At 33.4% G+C, this 20348-nt stretch overlaps 1 protein-coding gene across 1 annotated transcript in view; it reads left to right on the forward strand.

Moving 5' to 3' along the window:
- LOC122271459 (mucin-3B-like) overlaps positions 1-20348 on the forward strand; it is a 136233-nt gene that overhangs the window by 21390 nt on the left and 94495 nt on the right. Inside the window, exon 2 of the mRNA XM_071182087.1 lies at positions 18262-18328. The gene's annotated coding sequence lies outside the window, so the exon portion shown is untranslated. The remainder of the gene's footprint in view (positions 1-18261; positions 18329-20348) is intronic.

A 20348-nucleotide genomic window follows, 5' to 3' on the forward strand; every position in this document is an offset into this window, starting at 1 on the left:
AATACATTTTTTTTTATTGATTTCTATTGCTCATTTTTTGCAGGGACTCTTTTATGTTTGAAGGAACATTAAATATTATTGTTAGATTTTTATCAAGTTGTACAAAACGAAAGTAATGAATTACAAATTAAAATTAGAAGTAGATTATTAAGCAACATACACGATTATTTTTGTATTTGAATAAATATTTTTTTGAATGCAAAATCTGAAAAATAAATTTATTTGCACTGTTGTTGTGTTAAATTTCACAGAAACGACAAAATTAGATTATTTTTAACGAAAGAAAAGTATTTTAAACCTAAATAAATTGTTCAGAAAATCATTCGGAAAAAAATGACAACTAATATATTCAGTTCAAGTGTCAAAAAAGGGTTCTGCGGCCGGATCCGGGTCGTTAGTTGGTAACCACTGTTGTAGAGCAATACCAATCGAGGATTTGAAATCAGCAGCGCAAAAACATCCAAAAATTTAGTTCAGAAAATTAATACATTCAAAATAAAAATATTTGTAATTCATTATAGAGTGAGTAAATGCACTTTAGACAAATGGTACGTGTTTTTTTGAGGACTTTCAGACAGACCAAATTATAAATAGTTGTGTTTATATAATTGAATAACTTTTTAATTGTTGAGAAACATGTTCAAACGCGATACGCGAGATCAAAATAAATTTTTCGATCAAAATGAATTTTTCATACCTGCCAATTTTTTTCGAATTTTCCGGAAGATTTTATTTTCATATTTAAAGTGGTAGCAATACTCGGGTTATTCCAATTAATTTTTTTGAATTATAATGATAATTATAAATGACTACATATAAGTAATTACAATAAATAAACTCCTGTTTGTGAAAATTGCAACACCATGAAGGAATCGTCATAATTGAATGAAATTTAATACACAGTTGAGTGGTAGTGGTACAAATAAATGATTAAACTTTAAAAGCTAACAAACAATAACAAGAGATCGAAATCAGTATTTTGTGTAACCACCACGGTCCGCAATAAGTGCTGCTACACTACATGGCATGGAGTCAAGCAAACTTTGAATGTCTGTCTGAGGAAGAGAATTTAATACTGTTTGTATGCGTACCCAAAGTTCGTCTGTAGAAGCAACAGGACGAGGATTAGGAGCGAGACGCCGACCAACGAAATCCCACACATGTTCAATCGGTGACATATCCGGGGAATACGCCGGCCAAGGAAGAAGTTGTACCTGTCGCGATGCAAGGAAGGATTGAACAGTACTAGCAATATGAGGGCGGGCATTGTACTGTTGAAATACAGCACCTGGCAAGGCTTGAAGGAAGGGAATAGCTTGGGGCTGTAGAACTTCACTGATGTACCGGTTGCTGTTCAGATTACCCACAATACGTAGCAATTGAGATCGTCCATGATATGCTATGTCACCGCAGACCATAACCCCGGGTGTTCGTCCACTGTGGCGTTCGATAACGCACTCCGGAAGATGGCGTTCACCGGCATAGCGTCTGGCACGAATGCGACCATCATGGTACCACAAATTGAAGCGAGATTGATCAGAAAACACGACACGCTGCCAGTCAGCAAGCCAGTTCCTATGCTGGTTGGCCCATTGCAGCCACGGGCCGCAAAGGTTTAGCGTGAGGGGGATCCTGTATAAAGGAGTCCTTGCGCGCAGTCCACGCTGCAGCAGACGTCTAGGAATTGATAAAGTACACAAAGAAACACCTGTAGCTATTGATCACCGTGCTGCCAGTTGTCTAGAGGGAGCCGTACGGTCCGTTAGCGCAACGCCGAACAGGTGTCTATCATCGCGAGCTGACGTGACATTTCAGGGTCCACTCCTGGATTTCCGAGTAGTCCGACACTCGTCCATCCACTGCTTTCAAACACGCATCACTGTGCTGCTGTAACGCTGCACACGAGAGGCTACTGCACGATAAGATAATCCAGCTTCACGAAGGCCGATGATTCTCCCCCGTTTAAACTCCGTAAGTTGTAGAAATCTCGCTCTCTTTCGTCGAATAGGCATAAGTAATAACTAAGCTAACATTTACCACTAGCAGATAACCACCGATAACGATACTCGCTTGGCTACAGCCGTCTATTTATTCGGATCCATCCGCCATTCAGAGGGCGCTGCTCAGCATGCGCATGCGCTACGGGTCTGAAATTCTAATCATTTGCATATCATGTTCTACTTTGCATTTCCTGAAAATTTCAGCTCACTCGCATAAGTCCTTCATGGCGTTGCAATTTTCACAAACATGAGTTTATGTAAAAGCATAATGATCCTTGCACAAGAGATATTGAACGGGATCAAAATATAAATATATTTTTGAGTCAGATTGTTCTTCGGTTATTGTTTAACAACCACTCTGAAAATCCATTATCGGAAATGGTGAAAATTGGCAGGTATGATACATTTTCTGAACCCAGATTAAGTCCTTCTTAGTACTAATTCTTATCATAGTTGAAAAAAATTACTTTCTCGAACCTTTCCAATAATATAGGCTAAATTTTGGAATAATTATTCTTTTTGTTCTTAGTACCCACCAGCCAAATTTAAAGCTAGCAGATTGGTTTAATATCTAGAGAGACATAACACAACACATTAATTCTTGCCGTTTAAAAGTTATTATAAAATATATATTTTATTTTCTGAAACGGTAGTTTATAAAATCTAAAATATTTCCTTATTAATATTATTTATATGTCCGCGTGTGTCACGTAAATGGAATGCTGCAGTCAAAGAGGCTGATATGCTCTCCAGTAAGTGCGAAATTTTTTTCTTCAATTTCTGTTGAATTTGGTTTTATTATTTTTTTTTTAGAAAAAAATCTAGCAAATCCTTCGAATTAAACATTTCGAAAGCATTAAAATGCCTAGATCACAAAATTTGAGCCTGACAGCTTACTTTAACCCTTGCGCTCACATATACGTTCCAACATGAAACCGTATAAATCAGGGTAAAAAGATAAAACTGGTAACCAAAGCAATTCTTTAGCAGTTTATTTGTGGTCGGGGTAATGATAGAGTAAGTGCGAAATTTATGTTCCTCACTTCTGTTGATTTTACTAAAATGTCTAGTTCACAAACTTTGCGTCTGGCATCTTACTTTAAGGGTTATGCCTAAATTGTCACTGCCGTCCCCTATCCCATTTAAATTAAATGATATAATAAATATATTATAAATAATTTTATAAATAGTACACGAAGTAGTATAGTATAAATAGTAGAAGTATAAATAGTACATTGCCGTTTTTGTTTAGATCATTTGAAATGACACGTCAATTGACACGTCATTTAAATGAAATTAAATGCAAGAATGCCACGGGGGACAAAAAATTTAAAAACTAGTAATTTATAAATTGCAAAAATGTATTAAAAGTGATTAAAATTAGTGAATCTTATGACAAATTTTTTTCAGTTTACTGTTGCATGGGAATTCAAAGACTTCACTAATCAAAAGGAGCTGGATACTTGAGCCAAGCATGGCTCAAGTCAATTATTGTTATCTTGTCAATTATGTTATCTTATCAAGTCTGTTATTGTATAATTCTTTGTTCAGAGATTCCAACTGCTCCGGACACTCCAAAATAATTAAAATAACGGTAAATAACTATAAAGTAAATTTTGCAAATATCTTACTAAATTTGTTTGTTCCTTAAAAGACATAGCATGACATAAATTCTAAGAAGTGGTGAATTGTATAAGCCTGCGAATTATTTAGAAATAGTGGTGGATAAAAATCAACTAAATTGAATTTATTAGACCAAGAATCACAATTTATAAACTACCACTTTGAAATATATAATTGATGTCCGGAGCAAGTTGGCATCTCTGTTTGTTTAGTAAATTCGATAGTATTTTACTCACCACTAATTATAAATAAATCTGATTCTTAAATCTTATACTACTCTTAATCAGTGATGTCCCCTCCCAGACCTAAACTCCCAGACCAATTAGATAACAGCATCTTCTTGCTTAATCTTTTTCTTTTCAGCTACCACATCATGATAGTAACATCCAAGTTGATGATGAAGAGGTAAAAGGGCCCTTCGGGGCCTAAAGGCCTCTGCCAAACCAATGACGAAAGGCAAAAGACAGTGATGTTTAGTGAGAATCGTTTTGCTTTTCACAAAAATCTAGTTTGCACAAAAATCTTTTAATTCTAATTTTTAAAAGTAACTGCATAAATATTGCTATCATTAGGAAGAATTGTTTTCCTACAATACGGAGAACCGTTGGTGTTGGAAAATTTGCATCATTTTCAAAATGTAAGTGCATCAGTTTAAAAATAATGTCACAGAATAATGAAAGAGATAATAAATATTTAAATTTCTACCACTTTTTACTCGCATGTTTCAGGATATATTTTGCGAGAAACACGACTTCGATGTGAGAAATGGTTTCCATGAATTAATAATATTTGTTTGTAATGTTTTTTTTTTAAATTTCGGACACTTGGATATATTGTCCCATTGGTCAGGAGGGCCAGAACAGCTACTCTCTTCTAGTTGCCCGATGAGCACCTGTGGCAAAGCCACGAAGGTGGAGCAGCGTCGCCCGCGTCACACAACCACAAACCCGTTTATACGGCGGGTCACATTCACACAAAGGAGAAAAGGCATAGAACACAGAGTGAAAGAAACATCCATGCACTGAGCGGGATTCGAACCCGCAACCATCGGCTCAGCAGTCAAGCACGCTAACCACTCGACCACCTGGTCGGGTTGTTTGTAATGTTAAAAAATCATCTATATTATATAAAACGTTAATACGTACGTATGTATGTATCAATAAAACCGATGATATTTCTTTTCTCGCGCTGGCAACAGTTTTCATTTTTAATTGATTGGATTCGGCGCGCAAGAGCACGTAGTGAGCAACCAGATAACAATAACCAGAGTGAGCATTATCAGGTTGTTCAATTCAGATTCATGCACTAAAAACATGACAATATTTAATTTAAACTCAATTAGGAATTAATTAATTAATTGAAGTGAGAATGCTTTAAAAGGCCGCTGTTGAATTGATATTTTTTCTACTGGGAGCTACCTAAACGTCTAAAAAACGTTTAAGTGTTTGTATTGAATGCATTGAATTTTTTTATATTTCGCGTTTACTTATGCATTGAATTTTCACGCTTTAAAATGCAGAATATTAGTGAAGCAATATTTGATAATTTATTTTGCTAATATGTTTCTTATTTAGCTAATGTTTTGATTTTTTCACCATGTACAATCTAAATAGCTAATATACTTTTTTAAAAGCCAATAAGAACATTGGTAGAATTCTTCTACATAAGTACAATACTATGTCTTTGATGATAAAATACTATGTCTTTGATGATAATATATTATGTCTTTGTGCTAGAACATTGTGTTCATTGGCGAGCGAGCGCAGCGAGCCCTGGTTCACGGCGTGAACCACATAGGATTGCGTAGCAATTCTCGGGGGTTGGCGAGCGTTAGCGAGCAGGGGGCGGAGCCTCTAGTATTGATTATTTTCTCCATTAGAAACAAACGTAAAGTAATAGTATCATAAACGTAAATGCATTATATCCTTCTTTCAATCACTTTCTACGTAAAGATGTGGAAACTCTAAGTAGTCAGTCAAATTAAATTTTTAAAAAATTCTGCATAGAGATATATTGCTAAATTGCTTAAAAACTGTAGCTTATAGAGTGAAACCGATATCGAATTTGAAAACAACGACGAGGTAATATCCATAATTACGTTTAAAAACCTTATGCATTAGAAAATGATTAAAACAAATAATTTGTGTAATTCATTATAACGTGAATAAAGGCTTCTTTTGCTTACTTGAAAATGATACGTGTTTTTTCAAGCACAGAACTTTCAGACAGACTTGTAATTACATATTATTGTATTTTTACTATTGAAACACTTTTTTTATTGTTGAGAAGCCTATTCACAAGAACAGAAAAAAAAAAAAGAATACTTATCAACCTTTCTTCTGAGCTCACAAGAAGTCCTTTTTAGTATTAAATACTATCACAACTTAAAGAAAAAAAATTTATCGAAGTATATCAATGAAATAGACTATATTCATAAATTTTTCTCTCTTCTTTCTCAGTATCCAGCAGTCAAATTTATAGCTAGAAGATACCTTTAATAAACAATTACAACAGTTTATCGGTAAATGAGAAGCAAATTTAAAATTTTTTAATAGATAGATTTTATTTTCTGAAACGGTAGTTTCAAACTTTTGAACAACCTCTGTAAATATTATTATTTTTCAGCATCACTCAAGTAAAAGGAAGTTGAATAATTTATTTTTTATAATTAAAATTACATTCTATAAAATGATTTAATAATTTATGCACCTTACAATTCAAATATTTTTACTCAGGTATTTTTAAAACGTATTCTCAAAAATAATAATAAATTAGATACTTGGATAAAATAAATTTATAACTGTGTACAAAATGTTTCGAATGATGATATTCCTCGAAATATTGCTTAACACGCAAAAAGTAAAATAAAAATTGATAGAAATAAACTTTTGATTGCTCGCCAGACGATATCGCCCTTTGCAACCATTCCGACAGAATTCGAGTTTATCGGGAAAAATACATTATTAAAAAACCTGTGCTATTATAAGAGTGACTTTGTTTCTTAAAATACTATCTGCTGTACTAATTAACTAGTTACCTCTGTTGTAGAGTAATACCAATTGATGATTTGAAATCAGCAACGCAAAAATATCCAAACATTTCGTTCAGAAAATTAATACATTAGAAAATAAATAAAAAATTTTAATTCATTAAAGGCACCTTTTTTATGTCTGAAAATGGTAAGTGTTTCTTCTCAGACAGACAAAATTATAAATAGTTGTGTTTATATAATTGAATCACTTTTTATTTGTTGGGAAAACTGTTCAAAAGCGATTCGCGAGATCAGAAGAAATTTTAATATCAAAATGAATACTTTTCAATACTTTTTCTAAACCCAGAATAAGTCCTTTTTAGTACTAATTACTACCATAATTAAAAAAAACATTTACGAACCTTTCCAATGATATAGAATATATTCAGGGATATATATATTCTTTTTTATCTTAGTAACCACCAGCAGAAATTATTGCTAGCGAAATCTCTTAATACATATGTACTATGCAGAGATGCCAACTGCTCCGGACACGCCAATAAAATTAAAAAAACGGTAAATATCTACAAACTATATTTTGCAGATATTTGACTATTTTTCCTTGCTTTTTAAAGGGTATAGCATGGCATAACAACTTAGAAATGGTGAATTATATAAGCCTACGAATTATTTAGAAATAGTGGTGGATAAAAATCTATTAAATTGCAATTATTAAACTAAAAATCACAATTGATAAACTACCACTTTAAAATATTTATTTTCTGTCCGGAGCAAGTTAGCATTTTTGACTATTTTTGGTTATCTATCAAATATTAGCCTCGTTTAAAATATATTATAAAATATATTTTATTTTCTAAAACGGTGGTTTTAAAAATCTAAAATATTTCATGGTGAATATCATTTATCTGTCCACGTGCATCACGAAAATGGAATGCTGCAGTGAACGAAGCTGATGCTCTCCAGTAAGTGCGAAATATATGTTCTTCACTTCTGTTGATTTTACTTCTTTTTCTTTTTTTGTTTAAATAAAATCTAAAGATTTCAAACCAATAAAATGTCTAGATCACAAACTTTGTGTCTGACAGCTTACTTTGAGGGTCTATGCCTAAATTGTCACTGCTGTCCCATTTAAATTAAATGATGTTAATTAAAATATTAATAATTGTATAAATAGTGTGCGAAAAAAGCGTTGCCGTTTTTTTTGTTTATATCATTTGAAATGTATACTATATATTTTCAAACTGACACGCCATTTAAATAAAATTAGATGAAAGAATGCCACAGGCTACAAAAAAATAAATAACTGGCAGTTTATGAATTGCAAAAATGTATTAATGACTAATTCTTTTCAGTTTGCTGTTGCATGGATATTCAAGGACTAATCAAAAGAAACTGGATACTTGAGCCATGCATGCCTGCCTTGATTTCCATTCATTCTGCCCATAATTAGATATGCCAACTTACTCCGGACATTATATAAATATTTTCGAGTGGTAGTCTTTTATTGTATAATTCTTTGTTTAGTAAAATCGATAGTATTTTTACTCACCACTAATTCTAAGTCATATGCTACTCTTAAACTGTAATATTTAGTGCGAACCGATTTGTTTTTTCTCCGTAAATCTAATATTATTCAAATGCCCTAAGTAATCGAAAAATCGTTTCTTTTTTCTTTTCTTTAATTTTTGTATTTTTTTAAAATTTTATATTTCTTTTTAATTTCTCCTCTTTTTTGTTTCTATTTTCTTTTTTTTCTCCTTTTTCTATCTGTCTAGTCTTCTAACCTTAACCATTTACCGATTAATGCCCCTTAAGGGACATAGGCGTGGGGTTAAATGCTGGTGTGTGTAAGTCATAGTGTTATTGAATAATTAAAGCGATAATAAATAAATAGAATTTCTACCACTTTTTACATTTTAGTCGCCCGTGGCTTTGCCTCTTGATATCTTGTGCAAGGAACACGACTTCTGTGTAGTTCTGTTCTGTTTCTTCTCCTGAGAAATAATAATATTTGTTTGTAATGGAAAAAAATTCATATCGATAGATTATTTTTGCCATTACAAACAAACATAACGTAATCGTATCTTAAACGTAAATGTATTTACCTCCTTCATCCAACCACTTTCTGCGTAGAAGAGAGGCGGGAACTCTTAGTAGTCACTCATATTAAATTTTTGAATTGCATAAAAACTGTAGCTTATAGCGTGAAACCGATATCGTATTTGAAAACAACGACGAGGAAATAACCATAACTACGTTCAAAAACCTAATGCATTAGAAAATTTTAAAAAACAAAATTTGTGTAATTCATTATAACGTGAATAAAGGCTTCTTTTGCTTATTTGAAAATGATACGTGTTTTTTCACGCACAGAACTTTCAGACAGACTTGTAATTACATATATTGTTTTGTTCACAATTTTAATCACTTTTTAATTGTTGAGTAGCCTACTCAAGAACGAGAGAGAACAGAAAAATTTTCATATCTAAAAGAAGAATACTTATCAACCTTTCTTCTGAAATCACAAGAAATCTTTTTTATTGTTCATTACTGTCAGAACTTAAATAAAATACATTTATCGAAGTAAATCAATGAATTATACTATATACATGAATTATTCTCTTTTCTTTCTCAGTACCCACCAGCCAAATTTAATGCTAGAAGATACCTGTAATAACCATTAAAGATATAGGGTTCTACCGAGTGACATGTACCAAATTTAAACGTTAATTACATAGATTCTATTTTCTGAAACGGTAGTTTCGAAATTTCGAACAGCCTCTGTGGATATTATTTATTTTACATCTCTCAAGTAAAAGGAAGCTGAATATTTTATTTTCTTCAATTAAAATTACATTCCTTAAAATGATGTAATAATTTATGTACTTTAAAAATCAAAAAAATTTAAATCGTATTCACAAAAATAATAATAAATTATAAATAATTATTTGAAGCTATTTTTTGCATCGATACTTGGATAAAAAAAATTTATAACTGTGTGCAACATGTCTCGATGTGGTTGAAAATTTCACGAGATATTGCGAAACACGCAGAAATTAAAATCAAAATTAAGAGAGCTAAACTTTTGATACCTCGCCTGACCATATGGCCAATTGTAATCATTTCGGCAGAATTCGAATTTGTTGAAAAACAATTATTAAAAAAATGTGCTGTTACATAAGTGATTTTGTTTATTAAAATAATATCTGCTGCACGTTAATTAACTAGTATAAATAATTCATGCAATTAACGAATAAATATTTAAGTTTCGGTCCTTGAATCTGCGGTAAACATATTGCTGAAAATGCTTACCGCAAATGGTCTAATATATTTGTTTCTTCTTCAGAGTCCAGCGACTGAAAAATTTGTTTCATTGCACTTAGAGCTTCTACAAAAATTTGTCGATGAGCTTATCGAATCTTTCTATTTTAATATCTTCATGGATATCTTTGTTTCGTATGATCCATCTTGCATTAGTAATTTCTCTCTGAATTTTATTTTGAAAAGTGTCTAGTTTCGTCATTTGTGTTTCTGAAAAGTTACCACACGCTAATAATGGAAATGCGATTTGATCATCGAAACATAATTGGTCAAAGTATTGGTGTATTCATAGAAACATAAATTAGTCGTTATAGTTTGATATCTAAGATTTTGATTTGGAAGTGATAAGACTTAGAAGTTCGTTTATTGCAGTTATGATTTACCTTTGATATTTTTTACATGGTTATTCCAAGTGAAATTTGAATTTTTTAATCTTTTTTATTTTGCCAAGATAATTCACCCTTTGCACTATTGGAATAAGACTATTGAAGAGAGTTAGAGAGCTCTTAATTGCTGTTTTCTTATTTTTTCTAAAGATGAACGTATTATATTTGCGGGCATTGGTTTTTATTTTCCGGTGTATTAATTTTCAGTTTCAAAATCTTTGTCTTGCAGTTTCAAAATTACCAAATTTGTGTTTTTGGATTTATCTACTATTCCAATGTCATCGGCGTAACCTATTCGGGACGGGGCGAGTCATAAATAATGTATTCGTATGGAACCAGAATCATGATGGAAGAAAATAAAAACCGGTAGCTTAAATTTGACATGATTATTTTTCATAATTTAACAGTTTTGTTTTTGCTTTTACTTTAATTCTAACATATCTTATTAATGATCGTTCTTTCGTTCGTTCGCTGTAGTAAAACTTGTGGTCTGAGACCTTACGGCCATTTTCCCATTAATCCTGAAATTAGACTAAGAAACATACATGACAAAAATAAAGCTTGGGGAGCAAAATGGAGTCCCTGAGAGAAAAAAAATGGGTCTTTGCCATTATTAGATAATAATAAAATTACAAGTGATTAAAAAGTACATGGAAAAACGCAAAATTATAGTACAATTAAAGGTTTAGGTAAAATAATGGGAAAATAAACACTAATATTTACAGTTTAAGAGTGCATACAAATGGGGGGCGAGTTAGAGGAATGTGAGGATGTGTGTATAGGTTTAAGTAAGTGTGGCGCTGTCAAAGTAGATACCCGGCCGTCCTGGTAATGACCACTCGTGCCGAGTTGATCTCTACACTTAAGTTAGAGAGATTAGCTTACCCCTGATCAGACCCCGAGGGGTTGCTCTTTCACAGGGATAAGCTGAATGTGCGTGTGAATAACTCAGTGAGTGTTTGTGTTGTTAAGTGTTAGACGTTGTTAAGTGTTAGTGTTATATCAGAAGTGTAGACGTGTGCTATGGGTCTACACTTTGCATCCTGATTGAGATTTATGCAGTCGAAAATATCATTAAGATTTGCGGTATCGTAGGTGGCGACTTTAGTAAAGAAGTTTCTGTTTAATTAGTTGAAATGATAAAACCATTTCATACAGAGCTGCCAACTTCAACGCTTTTGTTAAAAAATATATACCTTCCTAATGTGTAAAAAAAAAATGCTTTTTCCTGAACCCGGTAAACATGCTGCATTTCCTGAGAACTAACACCCCATTAGCCATCTTACAATGCTTTAAAAAAGTTTTAAAAAAAGTAAGAAAAAAACGTTATTCAACACCGACTTGATGATTCAGCAAAGCATTCCCAAACAACAACACGGCTTCAGCACACACTAGACTACATTCTGAGATGCCAACTGCTCCGGACACGTAAAAATAGTTATAAATAACGGTACATAACCACAAGTAAATGTTGCAATCTTTTTACTATTTTTGCTGGCTTTTTCAAACGTGTGGCATGACGCGAATTCTGTTGACTGTTGATGATGATGTGGGGGGGATCTGTGCTACTCGCTTTTATCCCCCTTGCTGTAAGGTGTATCTTTTGTGAGTTGAGTTGATGATGCTGAAGATGATGACGATGAGATGGTGAGAGTGCACGCTGTTCTTGAAGAAGCGAAACAAATTTATAGTAGAGATCGAAATTAAATGTTTTTCCAAAGCACTTTTGGAGAGGAAGATTAGAAAAAATTAAAACCTAGCATTTGGTGGTTCCAATACTTTTAGAGAAACACGTTCATCAAAATAAAAAAAAACATACTTTTTTTCCCAGGCGCTCAGAGAGGCTTAAACTAAAACTTAAAAATTTGTAACTGCATTTAATTATGGATTTGAAAACTGGAGACTAGAAACGCTTAGTTGAAATTAAAAAATCCACTAAATTTTTGAGAAGATTATCGTATTGGTTATAACTAAGAAGACGGTGAAAGGAGAGTGGAAAAACTCCGATTGACGCGCGCAGTGTTTGTCTCTGATGTTCAAACTTTTTGCATTCAAAGAGGAGGTGGATAGCAGATTCTGGAAGTTGACAATGATCGCACAAAGGGGAGTCTACGAGCCCTATTTTTGCATAAATTTCGTTAAGTTGGATTGTGTTGCTTCGGAGACGCGAGATTAAGATATCGTATTTTCGGTTTGGGAGTTGATTGAGGGAAGTTTTATTAACAGGGTGATCAAAGGGGAAACGCTTGTGGTATTTTGAATTAGTCCGGAGGTTACTGAGTTCGCGGTTTGAGTCTAAAACTGCTGAATATGACAAGTCTTCAGGTGAGATAAAAGAGATGGCTCGAGGGGCATTGGTGGCGTGTTTGGCCAGCTTATCAGCGGTTTCATTGGGGGGGATGCCAACGTGTGCTGGTGTCCAGGCGATCGTGATTGATTTCACTTTTGCACTTGCTGAAACTATCTTGTTTTGTAAGAGGAGGATGCTGTGAGGGGATTTATGGGTGGCTGAGATGAGGGCAGTGATTGCGGACTTACTGTCCGATAAAATAACGTAATCTAGATACTCGGTAGTGAATTTTGTGACTGCTAACCAAATCGCTAAAACTTCTCCGGTGAAAACTGAGTTAATAGGATGGATTTGAGAGATATAAGACATGTTGTTCCTTGAGTTAATAGCCGCAATACCTGTGTTCGTACTGGATTTTGAGGCATCGGTAGCCAGGATGACAAAGTCTTTCCAAAGGGTGTGGAGGGTTTCCTNCCCTTCCTGCTGGGGCGGGCTTTGCATCCCGTGTAGTTTGCGGTGTGAATTTCTCCACAGTTGCAGCACTTTGGTGGTGTGAGTCTATCCTTACGACAATCGAAGGATCGGTGGTTATCAGCGCATTTCACGCATCTGGGAGGTGCATTGCATGTCCGTTGAGCGTGGCCATATTCCTGACAATTAAAACACTGCAGCGGTCCCCGACCGCCACGAAAACGTTCTACTCGGACTGGAATCCGCTGCATGTCTGTGATGGTGAAAATTTGCCGGTGATTCTCCGTTACTCTAAGGATTGTGAGAAAAAGTGGGAGGAGCCTGTAGGTCCCGCCCACTCTTCTTTTAAACTGTATTACGTTGTGGGTTTCGATGTTTAATTTCCCTAATTCAATGGAAATATCCTCTGTTTTGAAGTCAAGTGGTAGTCCACGGATTAAAACTTTTGTAAACTTGTTATGTAGAACTTTCACTGAAGTTGTGGGTGGATCTGGAGCTTTGTTGAAATACTCTTTGGATTCTGATGGTGCTAAGATAGTGGAGGTCTCTAGCAGTGAAGAAAAGCAGCTATTTGTAGTCGTGATTGCGTAATTATCTTCAGCTTTTTTGACATCAGCTGGCTTTTTCTTCTTTTTCCTTTTCTTTGCAGGAGGCTCTGTGTTGTTTTTGTAAATACTTTCTGAGTCAGAGGTCTGTTCCGTATACTGGTCTCCGTCGTTGATTTCCATAGCTGGGGCGTCAGCTGAAGTAGTCGGCGTTTCAGGCGTAATTTGTTGAGGTACCGGAATTGAATTGGCCGAATAATATGGTCTTATGGCTCCTTCGGGCACTTTAAAACCGCTGAGCGTGCAATAACTTCCTCTTTTGGACCAGCAATGGAATTGTCCATATTCATCTTCAAAAATTTCACCGGGCTTAGCATCTGGCTTTATGTAGTTGGGATATATCACCGGTATTACAATTCTCTTGATGAGCGTGTGAGTAATCTTGCCGCCACGTCCGCAGCGCTGAGATAGCATTTTTGCAGTAATTAAAATGAAATGGTCAAATCTAACTTTACCTCCTTTGCTACATCCAAACATAATTGCAAGAGAATGAAATACGTATTACTCACTCGAAAAGGAAAATGGTCGATCAGCAGTCAGCATGAAATGGTCCGAAATCTTGAAAACAAGGTCCATGAATCCCGGTCGATGAGCGAATGACAATAGTTGAAGTACTCAAGTCAAAGCCAGTAAGTGAGGACCTTCCATCGGAAAATCGAAGGTGAAGTATCCATCACATCAACATCTAGGTGTGAGTTCGCGAATTCTATAAAGTGGTGAATTATATAAACCTAAGAATTATTTAGAAGTAGTGGTAGGTAAAAATCTATTAAATTGAATTTATAAAACAAAAAAATACAATTGATAAACTACCACTTCAAAACATGTATTTGCTGTCCAGACCAAGCTCTGGCGTCTCTGTTTATTTAATTCTGGAATAAATTACTGTTATAGGTTACAATCCTATGTAAATGATAAATATCAATAAAACGAATTTTTTTTCCTTAGCTTTCGATATATTATTTTCAATTCTCGATTATATTCGAGTGTGAAAAATTATGGTAGCATAAAATACAACGCCGCTCGAATTATCTTGAGTGAGCACAGTTTGGCTTGTTTAGCGCGCTCGAATTAACTCGACTGCGCAAGTTAAGGGGTAAAGGCCAGCTTACCTCAAGCTAATATTCCTGGACAGCTTTACTTTCTAATCTATGCTAATTTCCCCATAAAAAAATTTTAAAAAAAAACAAGAGGAAACCCTAAACGACACTGCTCTGTATGGCAGTGACACCGTAGTTATTACTAAATCAATCAGACACCCCCGCGCACTTGATTTATTTCAGAAAAAAAATTTAAGACATCGCAGCATGGTGGTTTAAGTGAAAGACCAGCCTATACCCTGATAAACTCTTAAATTTAAAAAAAAAAATCTTTGCTTTAGTTTACTACTATTGAGATAAACATTTCGCTTAAATTCAAAAGTTGAGATTATGTCTTTCGCCACCAGCCAAATGTATGTAGAATGTTTCAAATGAAGACGTTTTACGCAGATTATCACAACTTTGAAAAAAATTAACTTTTTCTAACCATTTCAATGAAACAGTCTATATTCAGAATTTTTTCCTTTTTTTTTATTTTCAGCATCCACCAGCCAAATGTAGTGCTAAGAGATACTTTCTTTAAATATTTAGAATATGTTTTAGATTGACAGTGCAAGTTAAAAAAAAATTAAAATTTATATTAAATATATTTTATTTTCTGAAACGGTAGTTTCTAATATTTGAACTACATCTTTTCTATCTCATCATTTGTCACGTTTGGTCGTTTGGTACTGCAATTATTCTTGTTTACATGTTGTAACGCTTGTTAAAAGTTACATTGAAACCCTGTTTAACAGAGTTGTTTAACACAAGCAATATAAATGCATAGTTTTTCATAAATTATGCTTTTTTTTGTCGTAACTCATACCAAAATATTACATTGCAGTAACCTCTGTTTAAGACAAGGACTGTTGTATAACACAAACAAAATAATTTACAGTTTTTCATGAATTATTTTTTTATTCGCTTCAATTCATATCAAAAAATAAAATTGCAAAAAACTCTGCTTAAGATGAACACTGTTGTTTAACACAAGCAAACAAATATACAGTTTCTCATGAATTATTCATTTTTGTTTGTTATAATTCATATGAATTAATTACATTATCAATTCTATTCAAGAGGAACACTGTTGGATAACACAAAGAAGAGAATTTATAGCTTTTTAAAAAAATAGTTCCATAGAAATTACTTGCAAATACAGAAATGCCAACTTTCTACACCAAGTGGGTTTCTTCTAGTGTTAGAAATGTTCACATATCAGGGTTTGCATGTTCTTTATAGAATTCAAAAAGTTATAGCAGCAAAATTAAGAAAATGAGGTGCACTTTACCTGTTTCGTTCTTACCACTAAACTTAATATTTCTTTGCTACCACGTTAATTTTACATGGCTTGCCCGCCTGGCCGAACGATAAATAACTACTAGCTAAATTTTTAAATATTAGATAAATTTGCTTGATGTTTAAAGAGTTTAGCATAACATATCTTTCTTTTTTTCTTTATTTAAACAAAACTGGGTGCCTAGGCCGCGTAGCGTCCCCTACCCCATTCATCATGAAAATTATATGTAGTGAATAAAACATTTTTAACTATGTAACAATGTGGTAACATTGCATAACATATCTGAAAAATTGGTGAATTATAAAAGCCTACGAATTGTTTAGAAATAATGGTGGGAAAAAAATCTAATAAATTGAATTTATTAAACCAAGAATTACAATTAATAAATGTCCACTTGAAAATATTTTTTCGTTATCCCGAGCAAGTTGGCATCTCTGTATATATAATTGAAACTATTTTTGTGCGTCCTATATTACATTAATTTCTTCAAACCATTTTAGTTACGATAATAATATAAAAAATATAAAATATTACTCTAATTATATTCTTTTTTATAATCTTGGTTTCGCCGGTCACCGGTGACCCCCGTGACTCTACGAACAAACTCAGTGCCAGTCTCAGGTGACCCCCATGTCATTCAACGTGAAAATAAAATTTTGAATATTAATAGTCAACTCAAGTCGCCCGTGACAACCGTGTCGGAGGAGACAATAGAAAAACAACTTTATCTGACCTGTTGTTTAGTAATTAGAAGTTGAATGCGAAAACAATTTTACCGCAGAGACTGTTTCGGACATGAAACTCAAATTCAAAAAATTCTGCCAAAATTTTAAAAAAAGTTCAAAAGTACTCTATCAGTATAATACTGTATTTGTAGTTACTACTCTAAATAAATGTATTAAAAAATTTGCCAAAATGGTTATTAGTTCCTTTATTTTCGAATCACTTAATTGTCGCAGAGTTTAGATTAATTTTAATTCCGTGTCAACAAACAAAATTTGCTAATACTTTGAATATTCGGGGAAAATCTGTATCTAACAGCCATAGAAAATGGTAATTTCGAAAAAAAAATTTTTATAAATTTATATGGAAAATAATGTCAAAAAAATATTTAAATTTACCAATGCTTAAAAACATTACTGCAAGTATATAAGATCTTTAATGAAATCTTTGAACTGTTTTTGAGTTGAAATTAATTTAAAATGATTGATATCACGAAAAATTTGTTAATACTGTAAATAATGAGATAAACATTGCAGCTGAAAGCCAGGAAAGCTGGCAGATTTATTACTTATATAAGGTCTACTGAAAAGTTCTGCCGCTAAAGTGTCCTTTTATAAAGTCTTATAAGTAACTGTAAGTGTACTCTTGTGAGTAACAGTGCACTCTTGTAAGTAACTGTAAGTGTGTACTTGTAGGGTATAAGTATTTACTCTTGAACTAAATGGTAAAGTTCTAGATGAAGGAAATAAGGGATATGTAGGGCAGAAGCGCAAGTGCATACGTGTTTAAACTTTGGACAACGAAAGTATTGGACACACCTAACTGGTACATCTGAAGTGTTGGTTATTGTTGTTGTAGGTCATTAAGGCTAGAGGTGTAATTGTTCAAGTTTTCAAGTGGCTCTGTGTAAGGCCAAGAATTTGACTTCTGCCACAAACATACGTCACAGCCGTTTATAGGGCGGATCCATCCGTTCATTCATCTACAGATCGTATTTTTGACCTGAACCAGAGGAAGATCAAACTCCGATTCAGCATCCCCAGTGGTATAATTTGTTATGGGTACATGGAGGAATTTGTGACCCGACAGATTTAACGTGCGCCAGTCATCGTTTACTACACGGGGAGTCTTTGGTCTGTTGAATTCGAAATGCTGTTCTCATGTACGTGAGTCTTGCACCCTGTCAACCAGGCTATCCCGGCCTTTGATATAGTTGTGCATCCGATATGTAAATTTAAGAGGAAATCCCTCACCACTTATTTTACAAAGCATCATTTCATACTAGGGCTGGCGCTTTCTTAGAACAAGTTTTCCCTTTTATATAATACATATTATTAATTATTATGCGAACTCACATTGAAAGTATAAAAAAATATTAAAATTTACCAGCACTTAAAAGCATTACAAGTATATAAGGTCTTTTATGAAATATTTAACCACTAACTGTTGCTGTGTACTAAATCTTAAGGTATACTCTTTGCTAACACTTTAAATATTTGCAAGGATTCTACAGGCGATTAATACTGAAGGAAGTGGTGACTGTTCAAATTCAAAAATTTACTAAAATAGAGGAAAATTAGAAATTTATGCTAACATTTTCCTTTCAGTTAACAATCAAATTTCATTAACAAATCTTTTTATATTAACCCGTTTTGTCCCGAATTTATAAATTGAAATGTTACAGAAAATATATATTATCGGTATTTGGAAAAATATATTATCGATATAATATATTATAGGAATTAATTGGTTTTTCTACTGTTAGAGCATTCAAAAAGTCTTTGATTGATCAAAAAGTTTTTGCTTCTTATAATTCTAGATCTTATCAGAAATAACCAAATCATAATGGTATCTGAGAATCTTTTAATTCACCCAGATAAATGAAAATACTGAAAAACGTCAAACTCTCTTTTTAATAAATCCGTAATTAAATAGTTCGGATGTTTTCTTTCCCTGATTATTGCTACCCTAAAAATTTCCCTTTCCTTGTTCATGCAATAAGCTCTTTAAATATTTTCCAGTTTACGCCGTTTGAGGAGAATTTTTAATATCGGGGTCAGGAGATTAACGTGATTGCAAAGCAACAGGAATTTGTTCATTGACCAAAACTCTGTACATGGCATACGCATTGGTAAATTAATTATTTATCAGCTAAATGAATAGCTAGTATACACTGTTTTTACGCTTAGAACAGAGATTATGAAGAAAGTATTAAAAGCAAATTTTTAATAATTATATAAAAAGAATTTTAAACTTTTAAAGTGGCAATTTTTAAGGCACTAGTTTATAAAAATAATTGGAATCAACGAGAAAACATGTGACCGTGATAAAACATCGTCTTTGTACGCCTGCTATTGTTTTGTAAACGTTGCAAAAACTGTGTGCCAAATTCTGAAGCAAAATCTGATAGAACACCGCCTCTTCACGCTGTTTTTATTTTTCGTAAGCATTACAAATCTGAGAATATCTTCTACAACCGATTTAAACTGTGTTTTTGATTAATTCGTTCACGCCGGGAAAAGTTCAAATGCTGGTACGGGAAAAGAGAAAATAATGGAAGAAGAACTATTTCAATATTAGATACGGGAAGAGTTAATCTATTCTCAGCAATAACAATTCACTGTTATCACGGCGAAGAAGCAATTCAATTTAAAAATTGCATCCGTTAAAAAATATTGATTGTTACGGATTTTAATTATTCCCGGAAAAAAACTAAAAAATTAAAATTATTGTTACCAGTTTTTACTCCGGTGCGCTGCCAAGATGAGACAATCTAGCGTGACCCACCGGTGGGTCACCCCGGCGTGAACGTGTTAATATTGTCTCTGTGAAGGCTTTCTGTAGTTTTCAACCAATTCAAAGTGCTAAATTCTGAAGCAAATAAGTGGTAGCAGGCCTGCAACTACTACGCTTTCTGCAAAATATTTTACAGTGTGGTAGACATTTAAAAAGCTAAGTCCCTGCAGGCCTGCTGCTGTTTTATAAACGTTTCAATGGCATGTGCCGAATTCTGAAGCAATATCATATAGCACACCGTTTCTTCACATTATTTTAAGAAAATACTCCAAATCTGAGAATACCTTGAATAACCGAAATAACTTTCGTTTTTGATAAAATATTGTCTCTGTAGGCCTTCTATAGTTTTCAAATATTTCAATGTGAAATTCTGAAGCAAATAAGTTTTAGCAGGCAAATCCCACTTCTACGTTACTTGTAAAATATTTTACAGATTGGTAGACATTTTAACACAAAGTTCTCCTGTCAGAAGTATTGGTAATTTCGTCAATATTTTAGAAGCCTTTCCACGATTCAGCTAGAGCAAAGTGGCATTACATATAAACTATTAAATAATTTATCTTTAGTAGTGCGAAAAAAAAGTTTAAAAGAATAAAAAAGTACGTTTAAACATAAACATAACTACCACTTGAATAAATTTTAATAAAAAGCTTCGAAAGCTGGCAGCCCTCTAGTTGTAGTCTCCCTCTTTTTAATAAATCTGTAATTAAATAGTTCGGATGTTTTCTTTGCCTGACTATTGCCACCCTAAAAATGTCT

Source organism: Parasteatoda tepidariorum, chromosome 6 (genome assembly GCF_043381705.1).
Source record: "Parasteatoda tepidariorum isolate YZ-2023 chromosome 6, CAS_Ptep_4.0, whole genome shotgun sequence".
NCBI classification, from domain to species: domain Eukaryota; kingdom Metazoa; phylum Arthropoda; class Arachnida; order Araneae; family Theridiidae; genus Parasteatoda; species Parasteatoda tepidariorum.